This window comes from Prionailurus viverrinus, chromosome E1 (genome assembly GCF_022837055.1).
Source record: "Prionailurus viverrinus isolate Anna chromosome E1, UM_Priviv_1.0, whole genome shotgun sequence".
Classification (NCBI taxonomy): domain Eukaryota; kingdom Metazoa; phylum Chordata; class Mammalia; order Carnivora; family Felidae; genus Prionailurus; species Prionailurus viverrinus.
Window position 1 is genome coordinate 38,693,496 of NC_062574.1, and position 24,970 is coordinate 38,718,465.

At 39.1% G+C, this 24,970-nt stretch overlaps 1 protein-coding gene across 1 annotated transcript in view; it reads right to left on the bottom strand.

Moving 5' to 3' along the window:
• The window catches only part of SMURF2 (SMAD specific E3 ubiquitin protein ligase 2), a 120,915-nt gene that overhangs the window by 59,531 nt on the left and 36,414 nt on the right, over nucleotides 1-24,970 (bottom strand). The gene's annotated exons all lie outside the window — the stretch shown is intronic.

Below are 24,970 nucleotides of genomic sequence, written 5' to 3' on the forward strand. Positions count from 1 at the left end.
ACATTCTAAAGGGGTGAATTTTATAGTTTGTGGTTACATGTCACTTTAAAAAATTATTGCTTATATAGAGTTATAAACTTAACTTGTTTAATTCAAACTTGTTAAAAGTGAAGGGAAAACATCGATTTCTGTATGGTTTATAACTTATAAAATATCTATACATGTAATATTTGGTTAATTTCTACCCACTTCTACTCGGTTGAAATGGTCTGGAAGTTTAGTGTTATTTAACATAACAAACCTTGGGAATAAGTCTATATATAACTAATCACTCTAAAAGTTCAAATAAAGGGGAGCCTGGGTGGCTCAGTTCGTTAAGCCTCCAACTCTTGATCTCGGCTCAGGTTATGATCTCATGGTTCATGGGCTCTGTGCTGACAGCACGGAGTCAGCTCGGGATTCCTTCTCCCTCGCTCTCTGCCCCTCCCCTGCTTGCATGTGCTCTCGTTCTCTCTCTCTCTCTCAAAATAAATAAACTTTTAAAAAAAGTTAAATAAAAATTATTTTAAAGACAGATGCCGGGCACCTGAGTGGTTTAGTGGTTGGTTTAAGCATCCGACTTTTGATTCCAGCTCAGGTCATGATCTCACGGTTCATGAGTTCAAGCTCTGCATCTGGCTCTGCACTGTCAAGCAGAGCCTGCTTGAGATTCTCTCTCTCTGCCCCTCCCAACTGTCTCTCTCTCTCTCTCAAAATAAGTAACTTAAAAAAAAAAAGAGAGAGATGCCTTGGTAAATGAGTAAAATTATTAAGTAAGTACAAGATAGTGATTTAGTAGTCAGAGTCATTTAGGCCCTGTCTTAGAAACAGTTTAATTTTTAAAAACATAAAAACTCAAATATGAAAACTAAGAGCCGTAACTGAGAGTACCAAATCACTAATTAGATTTAGAAGAACTTCTCTCTAACCTTCATTATCACCACATAAACCGTACAGAATACTCAGGATCAATACATTTACAACACATATATGAATCCAAATTCTAATCTTCAGTACTGCTGAGGTAATGACTTTTTTTAAAACCACCGTCCTATGATTCCAGAAGTGAACTGATTTCACATCCTACTTTAGAGAAACCAAAAATATATGCGAATTCTCCAACTTCTTATTGCTAACCCTACAAAGTTATGTTTTGATACTCATTCGTTTTGTCTTCCTTCTGCTTATAATATCCACCCTCCTGTCTCACACTGTCCTTCCCCCTGTGTTCTAGATCTTATATCCAAATCACCATTTTCTCAGGGACCTGTTCTCCCATTTCCTCTACTTATGGCCTCATCAACATTTAAACATACTCTCCAGACACCATCCTACTTCTCCTTCAATGTAACTACTCAAGGGGCGCCCGGGTGGCTCAGTCAATTAAGCATCCAACTTTCACTCAGGTCATGATTTAGCAGGTTCATGAGTTCAAGCCCAGAATCAGGCTCTCTGCTGTCAGCACAGAGCCCACTTTGGATCTTCTGTCTCCCTCTTTCTCTGCCCCTCCCCTGCTCACACGCATTCCCCGCCTCCTCAAAAGTAAATAGACAGTAAAACAAAATTATAAAAACGCAACAGATTTCTGTATATTGATTTTGTATCCTACAACTTCACTGCATTCATTTATTAGTTCTACTAGTTTTTTGGTGGAGTCTTTAGGGTTTTATATATATAGCTATCATGGTATCTACAAATAGTCAAAGTCAAGGTTTTACTTTTTCCTTACCAATTTGGATGCCTTTTATTTCTTTTTCTTGTCTGATTGCAGCAGCTAGGACTTCCAGTACTATTTTGAGTAGAAGTGGTAAAAGCGGACACCCTTGTCTTATTCCTGATCTTAGAGGAAAAGCTCTTAACTTCTCCCACCCCCGCCTCAGGACCAGACGGACCTAACAAATATACACAGAACATTCCATCCAAAAACAACAAAATACACATTCTTTTCAAGTGCACATGGAACTTTCTCCAGGATAGACCAGAGGTTAGGCCACAAAACAAGTCTCAATAAATTCAAAATGACTGAAATCATACGCATTTTTCCTACCACAGCAATAGACATCAATCACAAGAAATAATCTGGAAAGAACACAAACATAGGGAGGCTAAGTAACATGCTACTAAACGATGAATGGGTCAATCCAGAAATCAAAGAGGAAATAAAAAAATATATGGAGACAAATAAAAGTGAAAACGCAATGGTCCAAAATCTTTGAGATGCAGCAAAAGCTGTTCTAAGAGGGAAGTTTATAGCAAACCAGGCTTATCTCAAGAAATAAGTAAACAACCTAACTTTATATGTAAAGGAGCTACAAAAAGAAGAACAAAGCCCAAAGTCTGTAAAAAGGAAATAATAAAGTTTAAAGCAGAAATCAATGAAAAAGAGATTGAAAAAAACAATAGAAAAGATCAATGAAACCGGTAGCTGGTTCTTTGAAAAACAAAAACAAACAGTATTTTATTTTATCTGGATAAAACTTTAACCAGATTCATCAAGAAAGAGAGAGGACTCGGGGCACCTGGGTGGCTCAGTCGGTTAAGTGTCCAACTTCGGCTCAGGTCATGATCTTAACAGTCCATGGGTTCGAGCCCCGCATCGGACTCTGTGCTGACAGCTTGGAGCCTGGAGCCTGCTTCAGATTCTGTGTCTCCCTCGCTCTCTGCCCCTCCCCCATTCATGCTCCGTTTCTCTGTCTCAAAAATATATAAACATTAAAAAAAAAAAGAGAGAGGACTCAAATAAATAGAATCAGAAATGATGGAGGAGAAATAGCAATGAATGCCACAGAAATACAAAGGATTCTAAGAGAATATTATGAAAAAATTTTATGCCAACAAATTGGACAATCTAGAAGAAATAAATTCCTAGAAACAAAGAAACTCCAAATCTGACTCAGGAAGAAACAGATATCTCAACAGATGAAGTACTAACAAAATTGAATCAATAATCAAAAAGTTCCCAACAAACAGACGTCCAGGTTTCACTGTGAATTCCAGACATTTAAAGAAGAGTTAATACCTATTCTTTTCAAACTACTCTAAAAAACAGAAGAAGAAAAGCTCCCAAATTCATTCTATTAGGCTAGCATTATCTTAAAACCAAAACCAGATAAAGACACTATAAAAATCAAAAATTAAAAAAAAAAGGAAGAACAACACTAAAGGGCAGTATCTCTGATGAATATAGATGCAAAACTCCTCAACAAAATATTCAAACCCAACCCAACAATACATTAAAAAAAAAAATCATTCACCATAATCAGGTGGGATTTATTCCAGGGATGCAAGGGGCAGTTCAATATTCACAAATCAGTCAATGTGATCGATCACATTAACAAGAGAAAGGATTAAAACCATACGATCATCTCAATAGATGCAGAAAAAGCATTTGACAAAGTACAACACCCATTCATGATAAAAACTCTCTACAAAGTAAATTTAGACTGACTCAACTTCTTCACTTCCCACTAATGCCTCAATTCATTAACAATCTGGCTTCCTCTGTCACCATTGCCACTACGTGGCTTGTCCAAAGCCCAGGGGACATTAATTACTAAATCCATCCAATGGACATCTTTCATTCTTTATCCCACTTGACACCTGAGGAGATTTGCCATCACTCCCTCTTCTGGAACCCCGCTTTTCTTTTGGTTTCTGTTTAATACCACATTTCACCTGGTTTTATACCAGGCATAAAATACATTCTAAATCCTCTTTGCCAGATCGTTTTCCTATATTCCATCCATGGAAGTTGAGGTTCTTCAGGATTTTTGCCCTGGATCCTCTTCTACTCTATAACCTGAGAAGCACAGATGCCCATCTCTGCAAACCTTGGAATATATGTAAACTGTTACATGTATGTGTATTTTTCTGGGGGAAGAACCCACATTTTTCCTAGTAGAAAATTCGTAGCTTAACAGACTAACAAAGCTCTTTCTCCTCTCTAAAAAATAAATTTGAAGGGGCACCTGTGTGGTTCAGTTGGTTGGACGTCCAACTTAGCTCAGGTCACGATCTCATGGTCCATGAGTTCGAGCCCTGTGTCGGGCTCTGAGCCTGGAGCCTGCTTTGGATTCTGTCTCCCTCCCTGCCTGCCCCTCCCCCACTCATGCTCTCTCAAAAATAAACATTAAAAACATTTTAATAAAAAATAAAAAGAAATAAATTTGAAGAGCCACATTTCACGCATTCTCCCTGACCTTTACCATTTTAGTGACACCTAAATATTAGGACCCAAACTTAACTCTCTCCTGAACTTCAGGTCCGCACAAATTAAATATGCCCCCAAAATAAAATCACCATCTCTCCCTCCCCAAAAACTGCTCTTCCAGTTTACTTTCTTTCAATAAACATCCTTGCTTTTAACTCCACTGCTCCAGTCAGAAACCTCCATAGCAACCTTCACTACTCCTCCCTCTGCCCATCTCCTGGCAGATACCAATTCTAATCAATTCCGCCTCTGAAATATCCTTCATCTGTCCATTTCTATTACCAGTGCCACCACCCTTGTCCAGGCCACCATCAACTAGTCTAGGCCACTAAAACCAGCCTCCCAATCAGTCCCCTGCCTCAAGCCTCCACCAGTTCTTTGCAATGGACCCAAAATTTAAAAATACAATTAAGGCCTTTCATACATGTCCCATCCTCCTAATAACATTCCAAAATACCCTTCAAAAATTCCTCAAAACTATCCTTCCATCTGTGCTCTGGATATCACACCCAACCTACCACTCTGGAGGTAGTTGACCTCCATCTTCAAAACAATCCCAAGGTTCTTAGGCCCAAACTTTATATTGGTTTACAATGCCCTTCAGGCCCTGGCTCCTGCTTACCTCTCTGATCTTATCTTTCATTACCACCCCTCCTCTCTAACCTAAGTCCAAGATCCAACCACACTAAACTTTCACTTTCTCAAACAAACTCCATCCCTCACCCAGAGAGTCATATGCCATTCCCTCTGTCTGAAACATTTTTCCCAGGCTTCTTCACCTAATCATCTCAAAAGGGAAAGGAAACCTTTTAGAACATATTTCTCTCAACCCTCCACCCATTTGTATTTTCACAGAATCCCCCACTTATAACATGCACTCATCACACTTCATTATAAATGCTTAAGTTTAGAATACCACTTGTAACTATGGGGGTGGTAAACACCATACAGCATAAATCAGGTCTGCCTCAATGGCGCACAAGCACACATTGCACCAGTTATTTGATGGGTGCTCAATAAATTTACTGGATGAATGAAACAGACTCCAAAATAATCTAAAATTTCATTGAAAGGAGGACTTTTTATGTGACAGATAAATTAATCCTCAAGTAATCATAATTTTAACTTATGAAATTTTATTTTTATTGTTTCCTTTTATTTAAAACAAAGTAGTCAGATCATATTTGACAAATTTTCTTTTAAAAATCATTAAGATATTGTTAATATAAGTTTCAAAGGTCAACTGAAAAATAAAAAATATAATTTTTTTTTTAACTTTTTTTTTTTTTTTTTGGCACAGGGCGCACTTGGGTGGCTCAGTTGGTTCAGCAACCAACTTCAGCTGAGGTCATGATCTCACAGTTCGTGAGTTCAAGCTCCGCATCAGGCTCTGTGCTGACAGCTCAGAGCCTGGAACCTGCTTTGGATTCTGTGTCTCCCTCTCTCTCTCTGCCCTTCCCCCGCTCACGCTCTGTCTCTCCTTCAAAAATAAATAAACATTAGGGGCACCTGGGTGGCTCAGCTGGTTAGGCGACTGACTTCGGCTCAGGTCATGATCTCACAGATCCTGAGTTCAAGCCCAGCGTCAGGCTCCGTGCTGATAGCTCAGAGCCTGGAGCCTACTTCAGATTCTGTGTCTCCCCCTCTCTCTACCCCTTCCCTGCTCATGCTCTGTGTCTGTCTCTCAGTGATAAATAAATGTTAAAAAAAATTTTTTTGGGGGGGCGCCTGGGTGGCGCAGTCAGTTAAGCGTCCGACTTCAGCCAGGTCATGATCTCGCGGTCCGTGAGTTCGAGCCCCGCGTCAGGCTCTGGGCTGATGGCTCGGAGCCTGGAGCCTGTTTCCGATTCTGTGTCTCCCTCTCTCTCTGCCCCTCCCCCATTCATGCTCTGTCTCTCTCTGTCCCAAAAATAAATAAACGTTGAAAAAAATATTTTTAAATAAAAAAAAAAATTTTTTTTAATAAACATTCAAAAAATAAAAAATAAAAATAAACCTTTTTTTTTTTTTTTAAAGTTTACTTATTTGAGAAAGAGTGAGAGTGCACGAGGGAGAGAAGCAAAGGGAGAGAGAGAATCCCAAGCAGGTCTCCCGCTGTCAGCACAGAGTCAGACACGGGGCTCGATTTCACAACCAGTGAGATCATGACCTGAGAGGAAACCAAGAGTCGGATGCTTAACCGACTAAGCCACCCAGGCACCCCACGAAAGAATAACTTTAAAATCAGATTCAAAGTTTATAAAGATAAATTGAATTTTAGTAATCCAGAGACTAGGAAGCAAGTACCAGGGTTCCAGAAGAAACAAGATTAACTTAAAACATAAATATCAAGATTGGTCAGATTGCTAACTTTAACACTAGACCTCAAAAGCATCAGCCAGTTTTTGCTTCAACTGTTTTTATACTCTAAAAGCAAAAACTCTCATTTGCAAGTTTTAAAAGAGAGACTGTTAAACATGATTTGAGATTTGATAATTTTAGCTATTTGCATAAATAAATAAGTTTCACAGCTAGAAGACTTTTCTGTACTGTTCTTTTTCTTGGGAATGCATTCTGGGTACTAGAACCACAGCCTATTGCTCTTTCCATCTTCAGTACCAATTATGAGAACTCAGTAAATGCTCAATGACTTGGTGAATTTCAACAAGACAGACTCCTCTCTGTCACCATAACAAAATCTCAACCAAGGAGGTATGTATCAGAATCTCCTGGGAAATGTACATACAATATTATAATGTAATTTTATGTTTGTAACATAATTTCATAATTATATTGATATGAATTTGTATTTGTAAACCTATCCTATTGTGAAGCATAAACTATAGAAAGTTGAGCCAAGACTGGGAATCCTGCAGCTAGGGAGGGAGGGGTACCACTACGAAGGAAATCTTATTTTTGTTTTCTAAACAATCATTACAGGAAGAGAGATAAAAATAATGTTGAGAAATGCTAGACTAAGTTACAGGAAGGGACTGGCAAGAGAGACAACTTATAAGCTGGGAATGCCTGGAACAAAGGCTAAGGAGTACAGACTTTTTCCTAGACAGTTATCAATATTTCAGTATCTCTCAATGTTTAGTAAGCTTTCCATTGAAGTAATACATATAGGAAAGTGAAGAAATCTTAACTACATAGTTCAATGAATTTTCACTGATTTCTGTACTAAAAACATTATACTGGACTCCAGATATTTAGCAGTCATGTATTAATTTTGATTAATGCTAACTACAAATGTGGCATTATATAAGCATAGTACCGTTACTCCAGAATCCACTGGGGACCATGTCTCACTCAACCTGTAGATTTGCACTAGATTAATTTCACTAGACTACTTTGATCATGTTATTACCCTTCTCAAATTCCTTCACAGCATTTCTCATTAAGACTACACACCTAAAACCTAGCCTGTTCTATTCTGCTCACCTCTTCTGCAGATAAATGGTTTTAAATCAGTAGAGGAGGTGTTCAAAATAAACTAAGATGAGCCTTGTTGGTGTCCTGGTCCTATTTCACAGGGAAGCAGATGTGATCATCTTGAAATGCTTAATAAGAAGGTAGCACTTCCTATATCATTCACTCTTTCAATATTTCCTAAGCACCTACTTTGTGCCAAGTGCTATGATAGATTCTGCAGATACAAAGATAAATAAGACATAGTACTCTGCTCTCAGAGCTTGCAGGTCAGATATAATTCCAATATCATGCCACCAATGCCCGCCCCCCTCCTTTAATCTTAACATTTACTTATTTTTAATGTTTGTTTATTTTTGACAGAGAGAGAGAGACAGAGCATGAGCATAGGAGGGGCAGAGAGAGAGGGAGACGCAGAATCTGAAGCAGGCTCCAGGCTCTGAGTTGTCAGCACAGAACCCGACGCGGGGCTCGAATTCACAGATCGCGAGATCATGACCTGAGCCGAAGTCGGACGCTCAACCGACTGAGCCACCCAGACACCCCATCATTTACTCATTTTTGAAAGACAGAGCCTGAGCGGGGGAGGAGCAGAGAGAGAGAGGGGGACACAGAACCCGAAGCAGGCTCCAGGCCCTGAACTGTCAGCACAGAGCCCAACATGGGGATCGAACCCACAAACCATGAGATCATGACCTGAGCCGAAGTCGGACGCTTAACCGACTAAGCCACCCAAGTTCCCCTTCAATGCCCTTTTTTTTTTTTGTTGTTTTCTCAAGAAATGACTTTAAATTTTGAAAAATCTCCTTTAGTATATTTGATTTGAGGCAGTGACTGGAGAAAACCATTTGCAGAAGTGCAGATGCAGTAAATATTACTGTTTAAATCAATATTTTTTTTATGGTTGGATAGGAGTTATCTATATGCAACACACCATGTAGTAATATCAGAGTAAATCCCAGCTGTAGAAACAGAATGCTATTGCTGTTCTTACTGAGTTGTACTCATAATGAATGGCTGTCTATGCTTAATCTGAGTAAAACTCCCAACTGTTCAGTATCTTCTTGCCAAAAATTCCCCTTCCTCCTCCAGATTAGAGTTGCATTCCAATTACACTGCCGACTGGAATGAAACTGCTTGAGAGAAAGAAAAAACCACTCAGACATCCCGTCTTCTGTCGCCCCACGAAAACAGATTTTATAATACTGTTCCTGCAACTCAAAAGTTGTACTATTTTTGAACAGAGTAGATTTCTCTGTTTTTTTTCCTTGAACTTATATTATCATTGTAAATTAAAACTGAAGTTCAGGATAACAATCCTATACATATACCAACAAGATGGCCTAGTACTGTAAAAATGTCTACTAATACGCACCCTTCCTGATGGCTAGCACATGACAGCAATTTAGATTTTCCTGCTCCAAGAAACAACCTCTACCCCAACTCCTACACATGGAATGAAAAGGAAATTTAAGCTCTTTAGAAAACTCAAACAAATTTTTCCATGTACGTATTCTACTTATTACTTTAAACAGGAGCACTAACAAAGATTCACATTCAAGAGCATTATTACAAAATGCTGCAATGAGCAAAAATGTCAGCTACAACCCTATGCACATAACAAAAATGAAACAGTTAAAGATGACAAACAGCATGCTGAAATATTATTACACATCCATTAAAATTATGTAAATATATTTATTGACAAGAAAATATTTCTTGAAAACACTAAAAGTCAATTTACAAATACATTTAATAAAATGTAATTTTAGCAAGGAATATAAGAAGATTAGCTAACACTTACTGAATATTTATTACTGAATATTTACTGTGCGAGTATATGCCAACTATTCTGTGAAGAAAGTGGTATTATTACCTACATTTTAGAAATGAAGAAATGGAGATTCAGGCATAAAGACTTGCCAGAGATTACAGTGTAAGTACTAGAGTTGAGATTCCAACTCAAACAGACTAATTACAGAATCCAGTCTCTTAACCATCATATATAAAATGAAACAGTCTCCCAGGTTACTTCTTCCTTTATAAGGGAACTTAACGCTGGTTAAAGCAATTACTGGTGTGATCCAAGTTCACAAAATGGTCAACAGAAACTTAGGATGCAAAAGGGCCTTCTCCAAAAAAATTAGCAATTTCCTTCTTTCAACAGATATATAACAGTTTACCTATACAGTCATATTAGACCTGCTTTTAACTAAATATCTTGCCACAGTGCCATTTAATCCAGGAATTTTAGGCAGTTTGTTTTATGCATGTTACAAAACAAACTGGGCCACTAAGTTTACCGTAATATACTTAGTACCTGGCAGGTAGTTCATTAAACTAGTGTATTAGATTTATTAAAAGATAAAGTTTCTACTATAACAAGGTAAATATTCTTGCTTAAAAAAACCAAACTGTCAGCATTTAAATATTTCACCAAAGGCAAAATGGGTTCTCAAGTTAACCAATTAAAGGCAACCTTTCCAGCTCACTCATACCCAACAACTTTATTTATTTTCTTTATTTTTGAGATGGGGGAAGGGCAGAGAGAGAAACAGAGAGAGAATCCCAGGCAGGCTTCACACCGTCAGCCCAGAGCCGGATGTGGGGCTCGAACTCACAAACCATGAGATTATGGCCTGAGTCGAAACCAAGGGTTGGGCACTAAAACAACTAAAACAGTTTTTCTTGTAATTTCAAACATATGAAGATTTTGGTCAAAAGAATTTTCCAAAGAAGTGTATTTTAACCGAATAAAACTGAAACAAGATTAGGGTGTACAAATAAACTTTTTAAAATTTAAGTGCAAGTGGGGTGCCTGGGTGGCTCAGTCGGTTGAGCATCGGACTTCGGCTCAGGTCATGATCTCACAGCTCGTGAGTTCAAGCCCCGTGTAGGGCTCTGTGCTAAGAGCTCAGAGCCTAGAGCCTACTTCTGATTCTGTGTCTCCCTCTCTCTCTGCCCCTAACCCACTCGCATTCTGTCTCTGTCTCTCTCAAAAATAAATAAACATTAAAAAATTTTTTCTTAGTTCAGGTTGTTATAACAAATCCCATACACTGGGTGGCTTAAAATAACATCTATTTTGTACAATTCCACAGGCCAGGAAGTCCAAAATCAAGGTGCCAACAGATGTGATGTTTGGTGAGAGCCATCTTCCTGTTCTGCAGACAGGAAGACACCTTCTTGCTTTATCATCAGATGGCCAAGAGAGGTATCTTCTCTGTTGAGTCTCTTCTTATAAGGGCACTAATCCCAATCATGAGGGCTCTACTCTCATGACTTAATGACCTCCCAAAGACCCCACCTTCAAATACCATCAAATTGGGAATTAGGCCTTTAACATATAAAATTTGGGAGGACACATTCAGTCTATAACAAAGTTTCTGTACTTCAGTATGTATCGATAAGTGAGTCTCAAGGTATATGTCTAGCCTCACTCTTCTCCCAAGCTCCAAACCCACATTTCAATTGCCTACCCCACATACCCACTTGAATATCTCACCAGCACTGAAAATTGTATTTATTCAAAATTGAATCAAACAGCTTTCCTACTGAACCAGCTCTTCTTCTTTTTGACCTTCCTAGTTCTGTGAACTGAACCACATGCTTCCAATAATCCAGAAAGCAAATGTCTATCTCTCCCTCTCCCTGACCACTGCACATCTAAAGCAGTTGCCAGATTATACCTGGTATCATATACAGATCACTCTGTCTATTTCCATTTTCAATGTTCACATTTAAGTAATACATCTAGAGTATTTTTTTCATTCTTTTTTTAATTGTTTTTTAACGTTCATTTATTTTTGAGAGAGAGAAAGAGAAAGAGGAGAGAGAGACCAAGCGAGCAGGGGAGGGGCAGAGACCGAGGGAGACACAGAATCTGAAGCAGGCCCCAGGCTCCGAACTGTCAGCACGGAGCTGGATGCAGGGCTCAAACCCCCGGATTGCGAGACCATGACCTGAGCCAAAGTCAGACGCTCAACCAACTAAGCCACCCCAGGTGCCCCTTTCTAGAATATGTTATAATGTGCTCCCCAAAACTTCCACAGAGTCCCTTGCTTGATCCTTGCAAGTTTGTGAGTTATGTTCTAATATCCACAGAAAAGTAAACTACAACTAAGAGCTACGGCTTGCCCTACCTGTCATCTAGTAAATGAGCTTATTAAGCATTTTGAATCCAGGCTCTACCTGGATTCTATAGATTTTTTTAAATTTTTCTATACATTCCTCATCTAGAAGGCTGTCAATTATCCCAGCCTTCTCTCTCATTAACCCCTAGACTGAAAATACCAGCCTCTTTGTCCCCTAAAATAAACCCAGGACTTTTCTGCCTTTGCTTTTATTCAAAACATTCCTCCTACTTCAAGTGTTATTATTCTAACCATAGACCCTCAAAATCTTATCCATTCAAATCTCAACTTCATGTGAAACTTTTTCTGATCTCCTCCTTTCTCACAATCTGATTTTCTCTCTCCCCTCCTATGAATTTCCAACAACACTTTGACTCTACTTGTTTCGTATGTCCCTTCTCACTATACTTGTATTAAAGTTATTCACGTGGGGCACCTGGGTGTCTCAGTCAGTTGGGTATCCAACCCTTGATTTCAGCTCGGGTCATGATCTCGCAGTCGTGGGATCCAGCCCCACATTAGGCTCTGTGCTGAGCATGGAGTCTGCTTGAGATTCTTTCCCTTCCTCTGCCCCTCTCTCCCGCTCATACTCTAAAAATTAAATAAAAAATTAAATTATTCACGTGATATCCTCTCCATCCCTCTATGTTCCCACTAAAATATACATTTCTTTTTTTTTTAATGTTTTATTTATTTTTGAGAGAGAGGGAGACAGGGTGCAAACAGGGGAGGGGCAGAAAGAGAGGGAGACAGGCTCCAGGCTCTGAGCTGTCAGCACAGAGCCTGACGCGGGGCACAAACCCATGAACCACAAGATCATGACCAGAGCTGATTCTATAGAATCCAGGTAGAGCCTGGATTCAAAATGCCTAATAAGCTCGTTTACTAGATGACAGGCGCCCCAGCTATACATTTCTTAAAGACAAAGCCATGATTTATTTTTATTTCTCCTACAGTTATACATATAGTATCATAAACATGATATGCACTCAAATAGTTATTGAAATCCATGAAAATCCTCAGAAAACCACTGACAAGGTATAGGGATGAGCAAACTAAAAGGTAAAGAATAAAATTCACTCTTTACTTCTCTGAACCTAGCAAGTCTTTTTGTTGAAATCAGGGTGGCTTTCTCAACTGTTTGTAACCACTGCTTATTTTAGGGCCCTTTCCTAAAAACACATCTCATTGAGGGGCACATGGCTGGCTCAGTCAGTTGAATGTGTGACTCTTGATCTCAGGGTTGTGAATTCGAGCCCCATGTTGGGTGTAGAGATGACTTAAAACAACAAACCACAGATTTCATATACAATAAAATGGTATATTACCACCTTTTATTACCACCAATTATATTAACCTTATTTCTACAACAATAAGAATGAGCTCTCAGGTATTCTGCATCCTTCTAGCTTCTAAAAACGGTAGTCACTCAAATACCTGATGATCTACTCTAATAGAGCAAAGTGTCAAAGATATTTAGTTTCCCAAACAGACCCCATTTGTAAATACAAGCTACTAATACAAATAGGAAAGAAGACTGCAACTATAAAAAAAAAAAAAGCACTGTGATTTATAATAATACTTCTCTATAGGGTGCCAGAGTGGCTCAGTCAGTTAAGCCTCCGACTCTTGATATCAGCTCAGGTCATGATCTCACAGTTCCTGGGATCAGGCCCCGCATTGGGCTCTGTGTGGATAGTGTGAAGCCTGCTTGGGATTCTCCCTTTCTCTCTGCCCCTTTCCCTCTGTCTCTTTCTCTCTGTCTCAAAATAAATAAACATTAAAAAACTAAAAAAAAAAAAAAAAAACTTCTCTATAATTTCATACTTTTGAAGTATTTCCTGGGTTGATAGGTAATTACTAATTTTCATAAACTTATTTTAGGATAATTTTAGACTTACAGAAAAGTTACAAAGATAGTACAGTGTTCCCATATACCTCACACCCATTAGCCCATTACTCATAACATCTTACATTAGTATGGTACATGGATCACAATTTAATGAATCAATATACATTATTATTAACTACAGTTCATATTTTATTCAGATTTCCTTAGTTTTCACATACTGTCTTATCTGTGCCAAGATCCCATTGAGGAAGTCATATTACATTGAGTCATCATGTCTCCTTAGGCTCCTGTGGCTACAGCAGTTTCTCAGACTTTGTTATTATTTCTCAGGCTTATTATTCATGACCTTGACAGTTTAGAGGACTATTCATCAGGTATTTTGTAGAATGAATCTGTCTGATTTCTCATGATTATTCTGGGTTATGGGTCATTGGGAAGAAGACCACAATGGTAAAGGTGCATTCTCATAATATCACGTCAAGGGCATATAGTATCAATGTGACTTACACTGTTGATACTAACCTTGACCTGACTGAAGCAGTGTTTGTAGCGTTTCTCTACTCTAAAGGTACTCTTTTAACCTCCTTTCCATACTGTGCTCTTTGGAAGGAAGTCACTATGTGCTATCCCCCTGATTTAAGAACCAGGCAGTTATTGGGGCACCTGGGTGGCTCAGTCGGTTAAGCTTCCAACTTCAGCTCAGGTCATGATCTTGCAGTTCATGGGTTCGAGCCCCACATCGGGCTCTGTGCTGACAGCTTGGAGCCTGGAGCCTGCTCTGGATCCTGTATCTCCCTCTCTCTCTGCCCCCCCTCCCCCCAGCTCACGCATTGTTTTGGTCTCTCTAAAATGAATATACATTAAAAAAAAAATTTTTTTTAAAGAGCCAGGGAGTTATTTTCCCACTCCTTAACAGTGGACTGTCCACATAAATTATTTGGAATTCTGCATGGGAGATTTGTCCATCCTTCTCCATTTATCTATTTATTCAACCATTTATTTATACCAGTATGGACTCATAAATATTTATTTTATACTCTGGGTTATAATCCAGTATTACTTCAGTTTGTTACTCAAACTGTCCCAGCTTTGGCCACTGGGAGTTCTTGCAGTTGGTTCCTGTGTTCCTTTGACAAACGTGCATCACTGTGGGAAGAGCGCGCACACTTGCATACTTTCTGACACTAGAAAATGCTCCAGGTTCATCTTGTGTGTTCTCCGCCCCTGCCCTAGAATCAGTCACTTCTCCAGGATCCCCTGGGAATTACCAATTTTAAATATCCATAAAGATTCACATTTTCCAAACGTGAACAGTTCGATTAACCCTTCAGTTCCTAAAGTCTTTCCCCACTAGAACATTAAACTCCATGAGGTTTGATCTCCACTGCATCCCCAGAGCCTAGAAAATTGTGCAGAGTATGCCTTCAATAACCTCTACAAATACTGAGGTCTTACAAATTCTGAAGCCCTACAGGGGGCTCAGGATTGAGTCACAACATAACTTGCCATCTGATGAAATTTGCCTAGATGCGTCATGTTTAGACTCTTATTCTAACATCACTATGGCTGATTCACTGCATTGTTTTACAATAAACAAAAGGCTTCCTTTTTCCACTTCTCCTCCCTCTCACTGCCCTGCAAGCCAAAAGTTTAAGTATTTCCCAGTAAAATTTTCAGCGCAAATGACTAATCCATCACATTTCCTAGATTCTTTCTATAATGGCATACTGCCATTTACATCACCCTCTCCAAGTTCTATTCAAATGATCATTTTTGACTAAGTAGAGTTTAAATGAAAGGCATAATGCTAAATCCTTACCAACACTGGCAGAAGAAAAATTACTGACAGTGAAAGTGCCAAAAGTCTACTGTTACTTGTTTATATACAATGCCCCCTCAAACACTCAGTATGTATATAAAATAAAGCATCTGAAACCTACCAATATCTTTTTGTAAAATTTTTTTTAATTTTTTAAATGTTTATTTTTGAGAGAGAGAGAGAGAGAGAGAGAGAGAGAGAGAGAGAGAGAGAGACAGAGCATGGGGAGGTGGGGGTGGGGCAGAGAGAGAGGGAGACACAGAATCTGAATCAGGCTCCAGGCTTTGAGCTGTCAGCACAGAGCCCAATGCAGGGCTCAAACCCACAAACCACAAAATCATGACCTGAGCTGAAGTCGGATGCTTAACCGACTGAGCCACCCAGGCAGCCCTATAAATCTTTTAAAGTAATATACAAATTTTTATAGATTTATAAACAAATGTAGTATGTAGAAAGGAAAAAGCATAAGCATATACTGTCTCATGTTTACATGGTTTGATTATAAGGTGAAGACATGTTCTCATAGCGTATTCAAACACATTCAAAAATAAGCCAAGATTACAATGGGATGATGATTCTGCAAAGCAACTTTATATCTATTACATAACTACAATATGCACTAATTTGTGATGGCTTAAGTTTATTTTGAGAAGAAAAGAGAGAGAGAGCTGGGACAGGGGAGGGGCAGAGAGAGGAGGAGAGAGAGAGACAATCCCAAGCAGGCTCGGTGCTGTCAGCACAAAGCCCAATGTGGAGCTTGATCCCACGAACCCCAAGAGCACAACCTGAGCCCAAATCAAGACTTGGAAACTCAACGACTGAGCCACTCAGGCACCCCGAGAAAACTCATTCTCTGAAAGCTCTCTGGGCCACTGGAAAAATTCAGATGCATATCACTTTTACATAATGATCTAAATATCATTATGGATAGACAGGATAAATCCTGCAAGGGCAGAATATTTAGGCTTTTTGTTTCAAAAGGTTATTAGGTCTTTGTATCCTCAAGAGTATCTATCATAGCAACTAAAATGTGACAGGCCCTATAATAAAATCTGTAAAAAATGAAGAGCTACACTGTTTCATTATTTGTAGTTCATAAACCTCTATTTCCACATTTAGAAAATCTCAAATAAGGTTGTTTTATTTTTAGTAAAGTTTTCTTTTATGGAAATCAGAGTACATAATTTTGATATAGTTGAAAAATAAGTATGCTATAGACTGAAAGTTTGTCTCCTTCCAAAATTGGTATGTTGAAACCTATTCCCCAACGTATCATATTTGGAAGTCATTTGGTTCTCTGAGTACTCACCGTGGAACTGACCAAGGCCACATAAAGCGGCCACTTGTAGGAACTTCAGCTGAGAGTCCCAGCTAAGGCCCCAGCTGACAGCCCGCTGAACTGCCAGTGAATATTAGTGAATCTTAAGATAACATTAAGTCCCAGCCTTTAAGCCGCCCAGCTGATGCTGAGTGGGAGACAGACAAACTGAGCCTGCCACCCCCTGTACAAACTGCAGTTTCTCAAGTAAAATAAATGTCACTGTTTTAAGCCACTAAGTTTTGGAGTGGTTTACTGAGCATCAACAGATAATAAGAACACTACTAGAGGAGTTAAGAACAGATTAAGACCCATGAAAGCTGGTATTTTTCTGTACTAGACCACACTGCAAAGTATACAGCTATAGAACCACACCCAGACCTCTCTCCTTATACCCACCCCCTCATGTCCAAAAAACTACTAAAGTCTTGATAAACCCTGTCCTAGCCACCTAGCCTGATACCAGTGATGCAGATGGGTGACATATTCCTAACTCACACATATGAAGTACAAAACAGAGGCAGCTAGACAAAATTCTGTACCACACATATGCTACAGACAATCTCCAGCCAGTCAGCGTTTACCAACCAACAAACCCAGATGTCACCTGCAATCAACAACACTCAAAGATTTGGCTCTTTTTAGCCTAAATGTCCATCAACTGATGAATGGATAAAGAAATTGTGGTTTATATACACAATGGAGTACTACATGGCAATGAGAAAGAACGAAATATGGCCCTTTGTAGCAACGTGGATGGAACTGGAGAGTGTGATGCTAAGTGAAATAAGCCATACAGAGAAAGACAGATACTGTATGTTTTCACTCTTATGTGGATCCTGAGAAACTTAACAGAAACCCATGGAGGAGGGGAAGGAAAAAAAAAAAAAAAAGAGGTTAGAGTGGGAGAGAGCCAAAGCATAAGAGACTCTTAAAAACTGAGAATAAACTGAGGGTTGATGGGGGGTGGGAGGGAGGGGAGGGTGGGTGATGGGTATTGAGGAGGGCACCTTTTGGGATGAGCACTGGGTGTTGTATGGAAACCAATTTGACAATAAATTGCATATATTGAAAAAAAAAAAGATTTGGCTCTTTTTATTTTATTTCTTTTTAAGTAGGCTTCACATCCAGCGTGGAGCCCAACTCAGGACTTGAACTCACAGCTCTGAGATCAAGACCTGAGCTGAGATCAAGAGTCAGATGCTTAACCAACTGAGCCACCCAGGTGCCCCACAGATTTGACTTTTCTAGTACGAAAGATAACTCATGATCTTTTGGGTTTAAATTTGGCTACCCCATTTCTCCTGCCTTGAACCTCATCCTTCAGAGCCTGCTTTAACCCTGGGCTGGATTAGGTTCCATGCTTGGCAATAAAGCTTTTTCATATAGTGCTCGGTCTTTGGTCTCTAAGAGTCGCTATGCTTTAACAGTTTGAAGGTCCCACAGAGATATGATTGAGCTACCGAGTGAAGCTGACAGACCACTGACACTTAAGAACCTATTGAGCCCTGGAATTAGCAAGTTTCTGACACCTTCTGAGAGTGATTCAGCTGATTTCAGTTCTGAGTTTGTTCTATTCTGTCCCACAAGTTTCTGTTTATTCTGGCTCAGAGCCATCTGGTTTCTCATGGATACAGATGGAGAGGAAATATGGTCTCTTTCTTGAGTGACGCAAAGAGAGGGGATGTGTCCTGTATATGTTCTATTGTCAGTCCACCTGTGTCTCATCTAAGATTCTTCAGAAAACTCATGGTTTGGGCCAGATTCAAGGACTGCAGGTACTAGAATACTGGCTCCCTCCCAACTGCCTAAACACTCTGTATATACTCTTGTCTACCAAATGGTAAAGGAATCTCCTTTTTCGTATTTGTTGTAGGGACTGTCAGCTCAAAGAATCAAGTACATGTATACTCACTATAGTCTAAGTTCATGTGCGTTTCTAATAATATGGCATAATTACACCATGGATAGTTTATAATGGCAGCAGCCACTTTGGGGAACTTATGATTTCAATAAAGACTTACACTTCTGCAAATGCCTTAGAACCAAAGGAGGTAAAGCCCCCAAGACAATAGGTCTACCTTTTTAAACTGGTACACCAAGACATCTTACTGTTTCAATAGCTCATAACTAACTTCCCTGAAGGATTGCCTGGAAAAAGCAAAGGAAAAAGCAGCTTACTCTCTGTGCCTAACTTCCTGCCTGTAAAGCTCGGCCTTTATTCCATCTTCTAAAACGTTAATGTTCTGATTCTTCAGATGAAAACCTCATACTTTTCTCCATTTATCACCATGGGTTTCCCTAATATCTTCCTCCCTTAAACATGATGGTCCTGCCTCCTCCCTTGTTGCTGAGCACTCATATAGTGAGGGATAGACAATGTGCAATTTCCATTAAGGACTTATCACTCTTTTTTTTTTTAATTTTTTTTTTCAACGTTTATTTATTTTTGGGAGAGAGACAGAGCATGAACGGGGGAGGGGCAGAGAGAGAGGGAGACACAGAATCGGAAACTGGCTCCAGGCTCTGAGCCATCAGCCCAGAGCCCGACGTGGGGCTCGAACTCCCGGACCGCGAGATCGTGACCTGGCTGAAGTCGGACGCTTAACCGACTGCGCCACCCAGGCGCCCCAGGACTTATCACTCTTCAAAAGAAGGTCATGCTATTATTTCTGAACTTTAGTCCCTGAGGGAATCCCCAAACCCACTGAGAACCAAAGTTTTCTCAGGAATTTAGAATACTTTTGACACTTATGTTCCCTAGCCTTCCAGAACTTCACAAGCTTATACAGACTACTAATTTCCCCCAACAGAATGTCAGAGATAATTCGAAAAAACAAGGTAGGATCCTAATGCATATCAGATATCCCAAGTCAGAAGAACATTTAAAGAAAGTTAAAGACACAGAAAAGTACTTCTGGCCATCCCAGAAGCCTTTTTTACCAAAGTAGATTGGACCAAAATCTAAAATTGCAAGCAAAATCATCATAAACAGAAGGTTTTAGAAATTTTAGGAAATATTTTGATATAGACCACCAGACCACCACAAGGTCTTTTCAGCTTTTTAACAGATTAAAACTAAAAATAACCAGATTGGCAAACAGATTTAATAATCTGTAAATAATTACAACAACTTATTATCAAAGAACTACAAAATAATGAAAAGGGTAAGGGAAGCCAACACGTCCCTTCAGTGTAAACAACTTACTTAAAGTTCAATACTCCCTCCTATGGCAGATTAAGAACTGTCCCAAGGGAGATGCTGAATCTATAAAGAGTTCAGGTACTAGACAACTGAGTGTCCCTTAAAAGCCAAGAAAGGAGTCCAACAATCCAAGTTAGACATACACTACAAACATGCCTCTGAGAATCTCAATAATACTCTATTACATTCTCTGCTGTTACCAGACAAGATGAAAACCATTTTCTGTCCAAGAACAGACCTACAAATTCCTAGTAGGTATAGCGTCTTCTGTTTCTACCTTAAATTCATTTCTACTCTTCCTCACTGTACTAAAAGAATAATAGTAATAATAATAATAGTTATCACCAATAACTCTCTTATCTTCTGAGTCTCCATCAGTGTGACCTCTACTCTGTATAATTTGCTAGGGTGAGGCATGTTCTTATCAAATTAAATGCTCTACAGAAGGCATATGTTTAGAGATCCCAGATGACAAGTGCACGAAACCAAATCATAGCAGCCCCAGACACCCTTGTTGTCTTGTGCCTAGTGGCCTCTCCTAACCCACTGTTAGATACCTGTACTCTTCGGGCTAAAAATTTTTACTGACACAGGTAGAATACATGGTGCTGACTCCAGTAAGAGTGCAAACTGATCTTTACAAAACTCTGCCCCAGTTACTCCAAAATTTAAAAAAAAAATTTTTAAAGTTTATTCATTTTTGAGAGAGCAGACACAGAGTGAGTGGGGAAGGGGCAGAGAGAGAGGGAGACAAAGACTCAGAAGCAGGCTCCAGGCTCCGAGCTGTCAGCACAGAGCCCGATGTGGGGCTCAAACTCATGAACAGATCATAACTTAAGCCAATGTCGTATGCTTAACCGACTGAGCCACCCAGGGGTCCGTCCCTCGGTTACTCCCAATATTTAAACCTGAAGTGATTATCAAGAATAAATCTCATATTGAGCCTTTATTAGAGCAAAGATGTATTGCCTTTCGTAATACTCCCCTATTGCTCCTTCAAAAAACTAATGGAAAAGACTAAAGATTTGTTCAAGATTTCAGGGCATCAATGGAACCGTGATCCTTAGAATCCCCAGTAACTCTTAACAAAACACCTCACTTTCCTCAATTCCTTCCATAAGTAATCTAACAGCACTGTTCACACCAGAAGCCTATTGTTTATCTTGCTAAGACATACCATCCCTGTTTGCATTTGGTAGCACTTTCTCTACTCATTCGATGGGTCCCAAGAGCTACTTAAAACTTTTTGTTGTTGTTGTTGTTAAGCTTATTTGTTTTGAGAAAGTGAGTTCACACGTGTGAGGGAGGGGCAGACAGAGAGGCAGAGGGAAAATCCCAAGCAGGCTCCATACTGTCAGCACAGAACCTGACATGGGGCTCGATTCCACAAACCGTGAGATCATGACCTGAGGTGAAATCAGGAGTCAGACACTTAACTGACTGAGCCACCCAGGCACCCCTCTTGTTACTTCTGAGCAAGAGTCAACATTTCCATCAACCACCTTACCTCTTATGAAATCCTTTCTTGTTCACTTTGTGTAACACTTTTCAACTCTGTTCAAAACCTACTCTTACAGTATCAATTCCTCCTCAAATAAAGGGGAACTACATGATTGCTTAGCATTAACTTTAAAATTAATTATGCCCACCTCTGAACCTATAGATACCCCTTTTGTCAATTCTGATTTAATACTGTTTGTGGAACAACTTACCTTAAAAATGACAAAGGCATTCCCCATGCAAGATACTCTGTTACCACTGAACATGTAGGCACTGAAGCAGGTTCACTGTTTAATGAAATGCAGGGAATCCCTACCTCCCTATCAAATGATCAAGGAATTCATTTCACTAAAGGAGTTAAACAGAAACTCTAATATATTTCTCTTAACTTAGAAATTCCACTGTTCATATGATCCCGCAAGTTTCAGAAACCCTTCATTCTTCCTAAAGTTTTGCCACTAGCACTAATTACCCACATAGACTTTCTCCCCTATGAAATCATTACAATATGCCCAACACCACTGGACCCCAAATCCACTAAAAACTTATTCTATACCCTTATACGCAAATATAGCTAAAAACTGTGTGAAACTATACTGAGAGTTTTGAGGAGGGTAACCTGAGTTACTCAGTCTTATCCCCAAGAAATAGAAGTTCCCTTTCCTCTGTAAAGGACCTCACCTAAAAGGTCCATTTCAAGTCCTCCTGTCAACAGCAACTACAGTCAAGCTTCAAGGTGCTGATGTGTATGTTTATGTGTCATAGTGAAAACAAGCTACCAGTCCAAACCAGTGGATTTACTAAAATAATTTCAGAAGCAGACGACTCCAACCAACACACAACTTGCCCCAGAACCACAGATCAAGCTGATGGCTGCACATACAACAACTTCTAAACAAGATACTGGAACAAAACATAGAATGATTGGTTCTTTTTAAAAAATGATTGTTCTAATATTTTTCTGGTGATTTACATCAAATACCAAGTGGTCGTTGTGTTCTCTTAGCATAGTGAGACTGAGTTTAACTAGATTTAGTTCCTTGTATGGTCAAAACATATGTTTGCAGGTTAGCCTATGCATTGGCCGCTGGCTATACACCATGATCTCAAGATGGGCACATCCATAAATACTCAAGACACATACACAGATCCCTTCTGGCCAGTCTATGGCTTCTCTGACCAGCAAAGCCATGTCATCAGCCTATCAACAGCATTTTGCTTTCCTAGTATGAAACAGAGATACCTCATAGTCTTTCACTTTAAAAGATCTCCATTTCTCGCTCCTCAAATGCTGTCTTCCAGAGCCCCCCTAGACTCTGTGCTAGATCAGGTTCCCTGTTTAGCAATAAAAGTTCTTAATTCAATGCTCAATTTTTGATCTCTAATAGTCTTTATTTTTGTCTTTAGTAATGATGTCTAGGGTTCTCCCCACTATCAAATTTTATCTTTCCCTCTCCTCCTCAAGTTTAACAGCATCAACCAATCCACACAGTCATCAAGGAAGCTTGGAAATTAGCCTTTACCCATCATCCATACACCTCCCATAGCAAAATTTCTAAAATAACTCAGACTGTAACATTCACTTGCTTAAAATCCTTCAATGACTTGCCAAAACACCTTAGCACACATGGTACTTTATAATTTGACTCCTGAACACCATCTTCTCAAGCCTAATCTCACTATACTCCTTCACTACTACCCAGCTTATATACCTAGCTAAATCCTAATAATCCTTAAAAATTGAGCACAATCATCATTTCCCAGCAGAAAGTGATCCTTAACACCTACTGAATTTCTGGCCCAGTTTGATTTTCCTTTCTCAGTCTCCTCATGGTACTGTGTTTATCTCTATCATAGCATTTACCAAAATATACTGAAATACACACAGTAAGCTACCTTAGAAACAAAGACATTAAACCTCTCCTCCTACCACAGTGTCTGACACAGATCAAGCACCCAATAAATATTTTTTTACTGAATGAATGGTGCTCTCAGGATGTTGGATTTCACTACTTTAATGGTCTAAGAGGTCCATTTCTTCCCCTGCCCCAGCTTTATTAATATACAGTTGACCCATAACATTGTGTAAGTTTGAGGTACACAACTGATGATTTGGTACATATACATATTGCAAAATGATTACCACAATAAGGTTAGACAACTGAAGTCCACTCCTTAAGGGGGAAAAAAAAAAAAACTTTTTATATAGATACTATCTTCTAGGTATCATCTTTTATAAGAGCTGTCCTTTTTAGTCCTACAACAATCTTAGGAGGTGGATATAATTCTATTGGTGAGGAAAAAAAGACTTACAGCTTCAAAAATACCAACCGGAAAAGGAAGACTTAAAATCCAAAATTTTCTTACTTCAAGATCCATACCCTTTCTACCACATTTTGCTGTTTACTTATGGATAAAATCTAAAGAGAAAATAGCTCCCCTCCTCTACTGTGGCAACTTTATCCTTCCACAAAACATGATTATAAACTGTAAAGAGTATTTAAGAATCCTTAAGACAAGTTAGAGCAATTTCATTGCACCAGAATTAAAGAGACAACCAGATCAGTGTTAAGCCACAAGTTTCTAAAAAGACAAAATTTCCAGAGGAACTAAGTGATGTCCTGAGAAAGAATCTTGGGAGACTGGGACTGATGTCCTAAGTCAGAATCTTAAAGAAGACTTTTTAGTAATACAGCAGAAGAAAGGCTAGAGAGAACGACAAATTTTAAGAATATGAGGCTAAGAAGAACAGCAACATTAACAGAATTTTAAAAACAACATAGCAGTAGGAGACAGAAAGCAAACAGAAAAACAGAAGTAAGAGAACAGAGGCCAGGAAAACCAATCATGATAATAAACAGGTAAACTATTCAGAACCAAAGAAAGCCTAGTCAGAAACCTCATACAGGAAGAGCCTAGAACACCCACCAAACAAGGCTGCCTTGAGACGACAGTTTTGACCTACAGTCTACAGGAAATTAATCTGGTGACCTGACTGCAAGAAAAATACTTATCCAAAAACATAGGCTCCTGGTGGAGAAAATAAAGGCTTAGACCCAGAAGACGTCGATAAAACCTATAAAGACAATAACCCTAAGTGTTAGTTCGGTTTAGAAGAATGACCTGAGAAATCACAAAAGATTCCTGGAAGGAGCTACTTAATATTTTAAACAAGCTTCAAGCTGAGAGACATGAAACTAGTTGCATTTCAACTGTATGTAGTTTGAACCCAGAAATGCTCTCATATGTATGAAGATTAGCTATAAATCTGAACTCAGTGAACAGGGTGGTTTTACGAAAGGAGACGAAGAATGACAGGAAAGACTAACCACTTGAGGTGACTGGAGGAAATAATCATCTGCTTTTTCTGCCCCTAGGTTGTGAAATATAAAGTTAATGTAGATTAAGTGGTTACCCAAGATCCTAGAAGATTTTGTTTTTTTTTTTTACAAGAGGCTTCCAAAGTCATGCCTGCATCAAGCAGAAAACCACTTCACTTGCGAGATTATCAGTCAATTGGGAATTTCTAAAATTATATGATCC